We start from the raw sequence: 13,630 nt of genomic DNA, 5'->3' as shown, positions 1-13,630 counted from the left end.
TGCGGGTCAGATGATAATATTAGTTGTGTTTGCTTTGTCCTTTTATTTTTATTTCTTCCTTTTGTTTGATTATTGGGCGTGTGTTAAGGGAGCCATGTCCTCCCTTGTTATAATGTGATTTATGAACTTGATTTAATAAATTTTTAAGGTGGTCGCCCCTCCACCTGCAATAAAGTTTGGGTGTGTGTATTGATTTAATATATAAAATTAAATAATTATCTATAAATGTAAAATATATAATTTAATATGTTATACTATTTATAAATTTATATATATAACAAATTATAATTTATATTTATGTTAATTTATTATATATAAGTTAAAAAGAGATTAACTTTCTATTTTTCTTTTATTTAAAAAAAAATGAAATGGAGATGGATTAAAAATCTAATCTGAATCCAGCCCTATTACACCCTAGATATATACCTAATCTTGTTTGTTTCGTTCAGGAATAAGGATCCTCTAAAAGAGTCAATCCCTTTAATCAAAAGGCTAATACAATACTTCCCTTTTGGTATTCATCATCATCATTATCAGCCATATATATACCTTATCCCAATTATATGGGATCGGCAACATGGACCCTGTTCTGTCAATCCACTCTATCATCACCAGGAGAAAACAATTTTTATCACGGTCAATATTGCTACAAAGTGATGCCTTTTGGCTTCAAGCACGTCAGCGCCACTTATCAACGACTGGTGAATGAGGTATTCAAAGGTCAACTCGGCCAAAACGTGGAAGCATACGTCGACGATATCCTCGTGAAGAAAAAGAAGGCCGAGCACCACCTTACCAACTTAAAGGAAGTCTTCGACACCCTCAGGAAGTATAAGATGAAGCTGAACCCAACCAAATGTGCCTTCGGGGTTGGCTCCAGTAAATTCCTGGGGTTCATGGTGACATAGAGGGGGATTGAAGTCAACCCAGAAAAAATACAGGTCATCCTCGATATGCAATCGCCCCAATCTCACAAAGAAGTGCAGCAACTTACCGGCAAAGTAACTGCCCTCAATAGGTTCATGTCCAAATCCATGGACCAGTGTCTGCCCTTCTTCAAAGCCCTTAAGCAACCGAATGACTTCCAATGGACTGAGAAATGCGAACGGTCCTTCAAGAACTGAAGCAGTACTTGAGCTCGCCGCCTCTCCTCACCAAACCGAGCCCCGAGGATGAGCTACTACTCTACCTCTCGGCTGGGTATGAGGTCATCAACTCGGTGCTAGTCAAGGAGGAAGATCGGGTATAGAGGCCGATCTACTATACCAGCAAGGTCCTTAGTGGCGCAGAAACCCGATATTCCAACTTAGAGAAAATGGCCCTAGCATTGGTCACCTCAGCCAGAAAGCTCATGCTATATTTCTAGGTCCACATTATTCGAATGCTCACTGACCTACCCCTCAAGCAGGTCCTCCAAAGGCCAGAAGCATCTAGCCACCTAATCAAGTGAAGTGTAGAGCTAAGTGAGTTTAACATCAAGTATGCACCCCATCCCGTGATCAAGGCCCAGTCTTTGGCAGACTTCATTGCCGAGTGTACGTTTACTTCCGAGGATCCAGCCCCGTCGCCACAAGTATGGACTTTGCACGTGGATGGCTCATCGAATCGGTAAGGCAGTAGGGCCGGCTTCATCATCCTCGGCCCAGATGACACAGTGTTAGAACACACTCTCAGGATCAAGTTTAAAGCATCCAATAACAAGGATGACTATAAGGCCTTGATCACCGGACTTCGCCTTGCCCTAGACCTGGGAGCTCAGATAATAGAAGCCTTCAACGACTCTCAGCTGGTAGTCAACCAGATCCACAACCAGTTTGAAACGCGAACACCCACAATGGTGAGCTATCTACAGAAGATGCAAGAGCTCGTCCACCGGCTTGAGCACTTCAACATCCAACAAATTCCTCGAGCTGAAAACATACGAGCCGATGCACTATCCAAGCTAGCTAGCTCTCTAAAAACCGACCTCGGCACAACAGTACGGTTGGACACACTAGCCCAGCCGAGCATTGTGCTGACAGCTCTCCTTATCCTCCCGGTACAGCACGGCCCATCCTGGATGGACCCCATTACGAAGTACCTTCAGGAGGGCATACTTCTAGAAGATTGGATAGAAGCAAAGAGGTTACAACATAGATCAGCCCGATATTGACTTATCCAAGGTCAACTTTACCGCCACTCACATACTCTCTCATACCTGAAGTGCCTCTCCCCAGCCGAAGTAGATTACATCCTCAGGGAGATCCACGAAGGCATTTGCAGAGACCACCCTGACGCGGGAACCCTGGCTCACAAGGCACTCTGGCAAGGTTATTTTTGGCTGACGATGAAGCAAGATGCAGCCCAGCTCATTCAAAAATGTGACAATTGTCAGCAACATGTCAATCTCCATCATCAACCCATAATCCCCTTGAAGTCGATCACCAGCCTGTGGTCATTCGCACAGTGGGGCATTGATCCTCTGTCCTTTCCCCACCACGGTTGCACAGAAGAAGTTCCTCCTGGTGGCAGTAAATTATTTCACCAAGTGGGTGGAAGCTGAGGCACTAGCACGCATTACTGTGCATAATGCCCAAAACTTTTTCTGGCAAGGTATTGTCTACCGGTTCGGTATTCTGCAGATTCTCATCACAGACAATAGGATGCAGTTCACTGATTGAAAGTTTGAGGCCCTTTTCACTGACCTGATGATTGACCACCGAACCATCGTGCTGTACATCGACCCCAAAGCAATGAGTAGACCGAGGTGACCAACCAAACCTTATTGCATGGCTTGAAAACTTGGTTGGACCGGGCCAAGGGAAGGTAGGTCAATGAACTGCTGAGCATACAGAACTACTCCGCGGACGGCCATTGGAGAGACACCCTTTAGCCTAACCTACGAGGCCGAGGCCATGGTGCCCGTAGAGATTGGCTCCCCAAGTCTCTGGACTGAGCTTTTTTATGAATACCAGAATGATGAGGACCTTCGCGTAGAGTTAAATCTGGTTGAAGAAGCCCAGAACTGTGCACATATCAAGATGGTGACATAGCAGCAGAGGATGGTGAAGTAATACGATTCTAAAGTTAGAAGACGAGAGTTCTAAATAGGTGACCTCGTCCTCCGCAAGGTCATTGTGCTCGCTCCCGAGAAAGACAAGTTTAAACCAAATTGGGAGGGACCGTATAGAGTCACCAGAGTTCTTGGACCGGGCACCTACAAACTTGAATACCTCAATGGACGACAAATATTGAGGAGGTGAAACACAGTGAATCTTTGAATGTACTATCAGTAGTTTGATGATCAATGAAGGATGTTTTACCCGAGTCATCTGTTTGATTGTCCAGCACACCACACATGCACACACCGCGCACAACACGACACTACACACACATTGCATGAGTAGTACTACACTCACCTCACGACACATACACCATTCAACATGTGTGTAGCTCGGCATGATGCACTGATTCGGCTGATCTTCGAACGGCCTGAGCCCATGACACATAGCTTGGCGGTGCACCGCCGACTAAGCAACTTGACTCGGCTGTTGACGACCTGAGCCTAAGGTGGAGAAGAATGCCCCTGCCCATCAAGGCCTGAGGGCAGTCATCAAACTCCAGTCGCCCACCATAGCTAGCCAAGGAACGACCAGCCCTTGAAGAGCCCCAAAAGCTCCCGAGACCAAAAACTAAGCATCCCAAAGATGAAAGCTCGGAATGTACTTCGGCCCTACTAGCCGGAGATTGAAGGTCTCGGTCAACCCCAGACCTCGGCCAAGGTAAGACCGAGGAACCCAAAAAATATATATATATATATATATAAATATATATATATATATATATATATATATATATATATATATATATATATACACACACACACACAAGTTTAGAACAAAAAGTTTCATTAAGTTAAGCCATCAGTACAGTAGATTAAAGCTTGGCATACCGAACCATTACATGAACAGGAAAAACAAAGAACCCCACGGCTATTCAATCCTTGGTAGGGGGATCAGTGGCTTTGTCACCGTCCTCACCATCTTCACCATCCTTGTCCCCATCGACCTCCTCATCAACAAGATTGTCCGAAGTAGGTGGAGTGTCTAAGTCGTATGCCTCCCAAGTCTGCACAATCTCGCTCAACTCTGGGCAGTGACACAGAGCCCTCCTACGGAAGATGTTGAATCCAACCTCAAAGGAAGTTGAGGCAAACTGATCCATCTCTTGTTGGAGCTTCACCGAGGCCTTGCACCAATCTACCGCCTCCTCGGTGACCTCCTTCCTTAGCCGCTCCTTCTCTACCTTTAGATCGGCAATCTCGTTCCTTAGACCACACACTATGTTCGCCTGCTCAGCCAACTGAGCCTTCAGCTCAACCACCTCCTCCAGCGTGGCTGACCGCTCCCCTACTGCCCGAAGCTCGACCAACTGAGCCTTCTGTCGCAGGTACTCGGAGTGCTCCATCTCGTACATTCCCCACAAGTGCCGGAGATGGTCAACTAGAGCTATTTCCGAGTACGCGTTCTGTGAACAACAGAAGTATCCTTAGCATGAAGAAATCTACTTAAGAGCAACAAGAGTGAGTACGAGCTTACCTGAGCTGCTGCTCGAATGAGTGAACACTACAAGGTGCCACTCCCAATATTCCCGACCTTCTCAGATATGTTTGAGTTGTTGCCCACCACCTTAGCCTGCGAAGAAAAGGCAGCTCAACAAACCTCCTCGGGATCCAGGACAACGATTTCCTCATCATCATTTCCCCGCCACCGAACTCTTTCTTGGTGATGGGACGCCCTCTCAAAAGACCTCAAAGGAGGAACTACCTCAGGGCGGACCTATGGCTGTGCGTTAGCCCGGTTCTTCCTCTGACGATTCTCCCTCATCCAACATACAATTTCCTCCTCGTTCACCATCTCTACACCTGCACCACGAAAACATGACAATGAATACAAGATCAGAGAAGCAAAGAATATATAAGTAAACGAAGCAATGAAAGGACAGACTGGCCACCTTGCACATTAACCCAACGAGCATCAACATCTCTGAGCATATGTATGCAGCTATGTCTATCTCATGAATCGTGCTCAGAGCTGACCTCTCCTCCCAGGTGAGTGCAGACCATAGAGGTCGCGGAACTCTCGTCCTCGGCTCTTGTAGCACGGACAGGAAGGGGAGGCCCCCGGGACAATTCACGAAGAAGAAAATCTCCTTCCAATGTTTCACAGAGGAAGGGGCCCCAACCAACAGTCTAATGTTCTTCGTAGTTGAGAAGTAATAATAGCCCTAGTGGTGAGGTTTGAGCTGAAGGAGGAAGCTCACCATACCTAGGGTCGACTCAATGTCACGAACTGCACAAAAGGACATTAGGCCGAACAAAAACCTAAAGGAGTTCAGCATTAGCTGCACTAGCAACACTCGGTGCCATCCAAGCACCCCGACAATTCCTTTATTCAAAGGAAATCTTAGCCCAGCTTCCAAACTATTCTCGTACACGCATATCTCGCTGGGCCGAGCATCTGTTGCCATCTCACCGAGCTGCGAGCACCTCATCCGGAATTCCTCGGGGATGTCGTATATAGCTCAGATCTGAGCCGTATCACTAGGAGTCAAGACGTAGGGTGTGGTCCCAAACCGACGACCAACCCACAAGGGAAGCTCTACTTCTACCCTAAAGGGACCAACCTTGGCCTCCTCAACTTTGGCAGCCTTGAAATCCCCAACCTCCGACTCATAGTCAGATTCACTAGAACCCGAAGAAGAAGAATGGGAAGCTGAGGAAGACATCTTACCAAACCTGAAGTTGAGGAATAAGAGCCAAGGCCGAGCAACGCCAAAAACAACTCGTCGAGCAATCCAAGCAACTCCTCTCATAAAAGACGAAGGAGAAAGGCCCATCCACCCTTTCTTATAACCCCCAGGAACGTGAATCGACGCTAGATCAATGGTAGGGACCAAGCGCCACTCTGACGAAGCTCGGGAAGACCAATCGACGTGACTGCCACCACGCACGCATAGCCTCGAGAACCGAAGCGACGATCTTGACAAGCAACGGTCAGGGCATTAATTTCCCCGGTTCGCCCTCCAGCACTGCTCCAACCAACACCACGGATGCTTGGGGTTCACCTAGGACCACCAGTCCAATTAACACCTTGGGTCTCCTCAGGACACCCAGTAGTAGATGCCGACCAAAGGAGGCCATGTCGCGCCTCAGCCGGGCACTCCACTCTTCAACTTTGGAACTGGGGGAGTGGTATTCGGATTCCAAAAGTCTGTTAACAAGTTCCTCAACCGAAGAATAGAGGCCCCGACTTCGTAGCTCAGCACCTCCCTCGGCACGTCATTGTCGAGCATCACGAAGGCCCCTGACTTTGGAGCTCAGCAGGCATATCGTCATCGAGCATCATAGAGACCTCGACATCGAAGCTCAACCCCCCCTCGGCGCAGTATCACCGGGCATTGAAAAGTCCATCCTTGGCACTTGTCCGAACTAGGCAACCAAGCAGCATTTCAACCGAGGAACGAAGAGCCCTTCCTCGGCACCATCAGGAAGACCTAGAGCTCGAAGCTTGGCCCAACACCTCGGTGCCCCGCTGAGGTACATGACCACACAACACCTCGACTGAGCACTCCCCCTCCTAAGCTCCAGAACTGGGGGAGTGGTGTTTGGATTCTGAAGTTACAATCCTTAGAGTTCTACAACCAGTGATTGAAGGATTCCTCGGCCGCACCCCACGTTGCCTGGACCTCAAATTCTAGCAAGTACCAAGGAACATCAAGCGGACTAGACGTTCAACCAGACTTCAACTTGGAGTTCCTAAGCCGAGGAACAAAGCATCCCGCCGCACGAAACCTCGGCCGAACACTTTGTGCCTTGACTTTAGAACTAGGGGAGTGGTGTTCGGGTCATGGATGAGCTGGTCCAGGGAGACACGTGACCGCTCAATCATCGCTTGATCAGCCCGACCACGTCAGCATAGCTCAGCCTGCTCCGCGGCATACATTGACTCCGCAACCTAAGCTGGGCTACGCTATTACTGTGGCCCCCATCTTATCCTCTCAGCCACGTTAGCTACACGTCACGTAGATAAGTGTAACTACGGATAAAGAGGAATAAGGAAGACAACTTCACCGAGGATTAGGACTCTATCCTAAATAACTCGGCGGTTAACCTCATCCTAATAACCCCGAAAGCCCAACCCAATCAGGAAACGGATCTTCGACTGTAAAATGGTATTCCATACTCAAGGTAAGGAATTCCAACTTCTAACACCCGTACTTTCTCTTTGCTTGGACTGACCTTCTGCTACCTCCTACTGACTTGAGCGTCGGAGTACCTACCCGGGGATAACTCCTCGGGCCTCTGACATCTTTCTTGATCATAGGTCTTAAAGTGCAGCTCTGTCCTTCCACCTCAGCTCTGCCCTATTGGCAAGGAATATCTAGTTGCTCTCCTCAGTTCATGTACCACCTCGGATTGAGTAGCATCAAAATCATTTTTTACTATTTCTATTTATGTTGTTGTTTTTGTCTATCTCTAGATCTTCTAATCCCTTCAAGTTGTAAGAACTTCCCTTTTGATGATGGTTAATAAAATTTTAAGGTGTTTTAGATTAGGAGATTTTTATTGAACGTGCTTCAAGAAATAGGTCTTTGACCTTCATTTAGGAACATCTCTCACTAACAACTTCAGGAAATATTCCCAATGCATGCTGAGATGTATATGTAGGACGTTTATGGGGCGCCCTATGTGGGACACATATGTGATCTCACCTGAAAGGAGATGGATTCCTAAACGAACGGGATAAATGAATTTGCCCCCTGTTATCTAGAGTAAAAGATGGTTAGGCAGGGAATCTCATGCGAAGTTTGGTGGAACGGATAAATGATTTGTTAAAATTAGAAACTTCTACCACTTATTCACTTCTGAAAGGAATCTTATTTGGTTTGGGTGGTTAGGGGTTGGGGGAGGATGATGGATATTAATACCTCTACGCCAGTCGCCCACCATCATCATCCAACTTTTTTTCTCTATGAATATCTATCTTTTTAGAGAGAGATTTTAGGGTTTCTGTTTCAACTTTTAACTGCATTGGGTGTACATGCATGTTTGTGTTCTGTATGTTCACTTTGTCTCTACCTATCCTTTGATGTATTTAATCTATAGTTATAATATGACAATTTATAAGGCCATATTAAGGCTTTTAAAACCAATCTGCACAACGAACCGGTAAGGGGTTCGGTTCTCGGGTTGAACGGTCCAATTGTTCAAATTGAATAGATGGCCTATTCTAACAAAAAAATATAAAAAATTAAAAAACCATCAAACCGTTGAACAATCTAATGGTTTGAATGGTTTAACTGTCCGAATCAATAGTTTTGTGGGGAATAACGATTATGGGGTAAAATGAAACTGATCACCTGACTGATTCCCAATTTTTAATATCAGCTAATGATACATAGAAGCTGAGATGGTTATTTGGTGGCCCTCCATATAATTGAAGCACAGGATAAATAAATCTGTGTAATTGCAGATTTTCCGTGCGATTAGATCAGTAGACCTCCCATCAACCCTTGCTTAACTACGCCCCCTTCCTCCCCTAACAATTAAAAGAAAAGAAATCATATAGGGTCAGTTTGAAAGGAGTACAAACTAAAATATATGAAATGCAAAAATCTGTATTTTATATTATTTTATATGTATTTATAGTATATGTATATTTATTTATATTTGTATGCCACCAGAGATTAATGAACCAAAAAACCAACCATCTATTCCACCCATCGGCATCAGCGTGGTTGGTGGTACTTGGTAGAGGAAACTAAGCAATCACTATTACAACGGATGCAATTTGAATACACTGAATTAAGTTGCTTCTGTAGCTTTATCAAATTGTTTTCAAGTGTATCTATGCATATCTTAATTTTTCTTCAAGATGTATTCTAATACATTTATTAAAATTATCTTTCTGATATACATGATATTTCCCGTGCTTTGAACCTTGCTTAGGAATCTTTTTAAAAATTATTTCATTTATTCAACTAATATTTTTCGATAAAAGAATATGAATACATGAATTTACCAGGATAAATCATTTCCCCCTGCTTAAAACCTTCTTGTCTCATTTCTCCCCCGCCCAAAAAAAAAAAAATAATAATAATAATAATAATAATAATCTTTCTTCCTTTCTCGTCTTTTGTAGGAAAGAAAACATGAATATAAGAATTGCAATTGTTCAATCAATTCTTTTATTTCCTGACATTCTTAGTGGGTCATATTATCTTGAAATTTCTATTTTTCCATATAACCGATCAAATAGTCGCCATCGGTGGGCTTTTCGATTGTGACATATTAACACCTTACTTGTGCCGCCACCATAGAAAAATCCAACTTCAACTTTATCCATCATAAAGAAGTTGATCGACACAATATTCCAAAGATGACTAATATATTAAACAATTCCAAAACGAAAATACTCAGCATTTGAAATTCATTCGAGACAGATCACAAAATAAGTTAAATAACAGCCTGCGTAAAGATTTCAAATTACAACAAATCAGCCGAAATTCAGATTCCACACCTTCATCCAAGGCCATTAAAATGGAAGTACGAAGGTGCCCACATCAAATGAGGTTGTATCTAACCTCTCTTGTTTTTAAGTGTAAATTACAGATTATTAGCCTATATTTTTGGGTAGTAGCAATTATTCCCTAAACTTTTAGATTCAGATAAAAACCCCCCTCTCCGTTAAACTGAATGACCAAAGAATTATTTGATTTATCAAAATACCTACTCAAGAAATTTTTATATTATGGAAATTGCAATAAAAAAACCAAGAAACTTCTATAAAATCCTGGAATTGCAACAAACATAACATGTAATTGATGTCAATTAATCCAGTAACAAATAGAAATTGAAAAAAAGAAAAAACTAAACTGAAAGTTTAAGGGGTCTTTGCCGCTAATGAAAGTTCAGGGGGTAATTGCCACTACACTCAAAGTACAGGATAATAATCTATAAATTACCCTTCTTTAACCCCTAAGTTTACTCCAGGTGGAGTGGTGGTCAGCTTAAATTTTATTGGTCAGTCATTGTCAAAAGAGAATAAAAACGACAACAAAAAAAAAAGGATGCAGTCCACCTTGCCTCATAATTCAAAGACAAAGCATACTTTCTCACCATCTCAACCTACTCTAAAACAATCTATTTTTCTTTTTCTTTCTTTCACGCTCAGTTTGGAAGGAGTACAAATACAAATATTAGAGTGTAAAGCCTTGTATTTTGTATTATTTTATATGTATTTACACCGTAGATATCTATACTTGTATTACAACCGACTCAAACCAACTTGTTAGGACTTTTGAAACATCCATAAATCACACATAATGGGAGATTGTGAGGCCTACATTCTCAAGCCTAAAGCTAGCTTATATAATTAATGGACCCCTTAGTAAAAGGGGTCCCTAAGCTAGAGGTACCAACTAGATACTCGGGGTCTCCTGCTCGCACCGCTGTAGCCCATTCATACAGAACGGTACTGATGTGTTCACTCATGATTGGTTATGTATCCCGTTATATAAAGCAGCTCCAGCAGGACAGCTCCTGAATAATGCATAATGATCATTCAATTTCAGTCCACAAAAAACACACCCCAACTGATAACCCATCTCATTCTCATGGTTTCTTCTGATTCTTTTCAAAATTTAAACCCACTTATTCAGAAAAATTTTACCTATCAAGGTTCAAAGTATTGATATTTTAGATATGAAAATTCAATTTACCAAAATCTTTAACCGGTCGTGCTATTTTTTAATTTTTTTAATTTTTTATTTGACATTTTAACAGTGGAAATGTTAGGTCTTTTATTATTAATTAAAACATTAAAATCAATGAAATATTAATATGAAACATATCCATTAGGTGAAAAATCAATACATATCATATGATACCAATACCCATATAGCCTTCTTAAGTTGTACAGGTTTCCTTACCTTTCCCCTCCTTAATTTTCCTGGTTTCTCTTTTAGGGGGTGTTCTTTTTGTGGACTTTGGGGGGAAAGATAATCCCATATTTTTTTTTTCAGATTTTGTGAGGACCTATTTTCCTTGGTATCACTTACCCAAGTAAGTGATACCATCTCCTAAGTGGGTAAATAATTTTCCCACGTAGGGAGAAAGTTGCCAATACTTGAATGGGACAAAAATGCCCCTTTTAATAATAGAATTTTATAGATAAAATGGTTATTGCCTTGTTTATATGTGAAATAAAAGAACATGGGTAAATGCACTTATCCAGGTAAGTATTTCTCTACAAATACTTACCTAGGTAACTGCATTTACCTGAATAAATAACTTACCGAAAAGCGAACGAGGCCTTAAACAAACACAGCTTTAATGTATCCATCCACATGTAGGTCACAACTCCTCATTGGTCAAGAGGCCAAGTTTGAGCTCAATAATGCTCTCTAATGTGGCAAATAAAGCGATTTTTAATAATTGACCCACCAACAAAATCTTCTAGTTTCCAATGACACCATATGATTGAAGCTCCTTCCTTGAAGGCTAGAACGAGTTCCAATTTCAAACTTCCCACCTAACATTTATGAAAGACTCCATTTGTTCCACTGAGATTTTGACAATGTAAATTGTTTCTGGTCCTAAGAGATATAATACCATCATATTCCTTCAATTATTTCTAGGGTTTATCAATCTGCCCTCACTTGTCTAACTTTTGTACTCTCACTTCTGTACAATACCCATCCCGTGATCACTCCTTACCCACTTTCCCCCCATACTGTGATACTGATAGCTTCACTTCATGTTGTTATGTTGACAAATTTGTTGAATGAAATGACATTCATCGGACCAAAATTACTGGATTTTTCCACAAATTCTTTTGACCATCCAAATGGATCGGGCCAGTTGGACAGCTACGGTCACCTGATCGGGCCGGGCCTCCTTTTGTGTTTTTGACATGAGAGGTATCGCACTATCACCGGGTGGGCCCATCGAGTGGTAGGTAGATTCAACGTCATGTATCATGTTTAACAAGTGCTACTTAGAAAATCAATGTCGACCGTCAGTTCTGTCAAAGGCCCATGCATTCTGTGCTAATTTGTCAAACTTTCAACACTTGAACTTCTTTGTTTACTACTAGTTTGTTTAGAAGTTTGCACTAATACAATTGTAGTTATGACCTCTGATGTTTGCAGTTTATATCATTGAACTTTTGAATTGGGTCAGACAAACTCGGGGCTGATGTTGCCAATCGGGGCCTAAGAAGGCCCATGGACAAATTTCAGCTCAAACCCCTTTGTCAAGTATTAAATCTCATACATTTGAAACTTAGATTACTAATGTGAATTAGTTTTTTTTTTTTTTTTTTCTTTTTGAGTTTGAATGGGGAGGAATTTTCCAATGTAAATGGTTTAGGTTGGGATGGTTGAGTATTTTTCCTGGGCCCAACATAAAGTAAATTCTTCAAATCTGATACTCAGCCCCGTTTGCTTCGTAGGAATAGAGGTCTGGAATCAAAATAAAATGGATTATTCCGATTCTAATTGTTTCGTTGGGTGGAATCGAAATCCTATTCCCATTTCTACTGAAATGGTATTTCCCTATTTGAGAGAATGGCCATTCGCTGTTCCTCTCTTGGGAATGAAATCTCATTCCTGTTGATTCTAATTTTCATTCTCATTCCTGTCTAAATCAAACAGACTATAGGAATAAACCATTCCAATTCTGACTCTGAAGGATTTCAATTTCAAATCCAATTCTGATTCTGACTACGAACCAAACAGGACTTATACCCTTAGGCTCCATTTGGGAAGAATGCATATAAGGGGTTAAGTAGATTTCTGATTACAATAATATACTATCCAATCCAGGCATGAGTTGAGCATTTGAATGGACCAGGCCCAGTTCAAGTGTCAACTCTTCAAATCGAGTATCCCATTTGCACCCCTAAATCCACCCCATATCATATCAAAGGTTAAATTGAAAGAAAGGTTGTTTTCACATCTTGTGGGGTGCTCCCCAATGTGTATAATAGTTTTTTGAAAACAGAAACAATTGCCACATCAGTAAATTTGCTGATCTGGAAATGAAAACAAAATCGTCTACATTGACAAACACCCATCTTAGCTATTTATTTATTCCATTTATTATTAATTTTAAACCAGAAGTCCTGTTAAGTGTTGTTTGGCTGCCTAGCAGCTTCCTTACCGACTTTGGAAGATTTTGAACTGCATCATATAAACCTCAAATGTTCACATTAGTTGACTCTAAGGAATTCCTTTTCCATTGTTCACTGAATACAGGAATTAAAAAAATAGGTGAATGCAATGGACTATCTATCCCTACCAACCGAATGAGATCAAACATTGAAGCTAACGTTTGCATTACAAAGTCTCTTCTTAGAAAATTCCACATCAAATTTTTTTCTTTCCATTTAATAGTATGAATACTGATTGCTTCAGTAGTTTTCTTTTTTATTATTATAACTTTGTTATCAAATATTATCACTCAATTTTTTTATCTATAATGTTTCCTCAGACCAATCTCTTCAGAGGTTTTTTTTTTTGCACCCTTTGGATTCCCTTCTAAGTTCTATCAACAGACAATGTTGATATTTTATTAAATAATTTTGTT

Source organism: Nelumbo nucifera, chromosome 2, assembly GCF_055504915.1.
Source record: "Nelumbo nucifera cultivar China Antique chromosome 2, China Antique-T2T, whole genome shotgun sequence".
NCBI classification, from domain to species: domain Eukaryota; kingdom Viridiplantae; phylum Streptophyta; class Magnoliopsida; order Proteales; family Nelumbonaceae; genus Nelumbo; species Nelumbo nucifera.
This window is presented reverse-complemented; position numbering follows the sequence as displayed.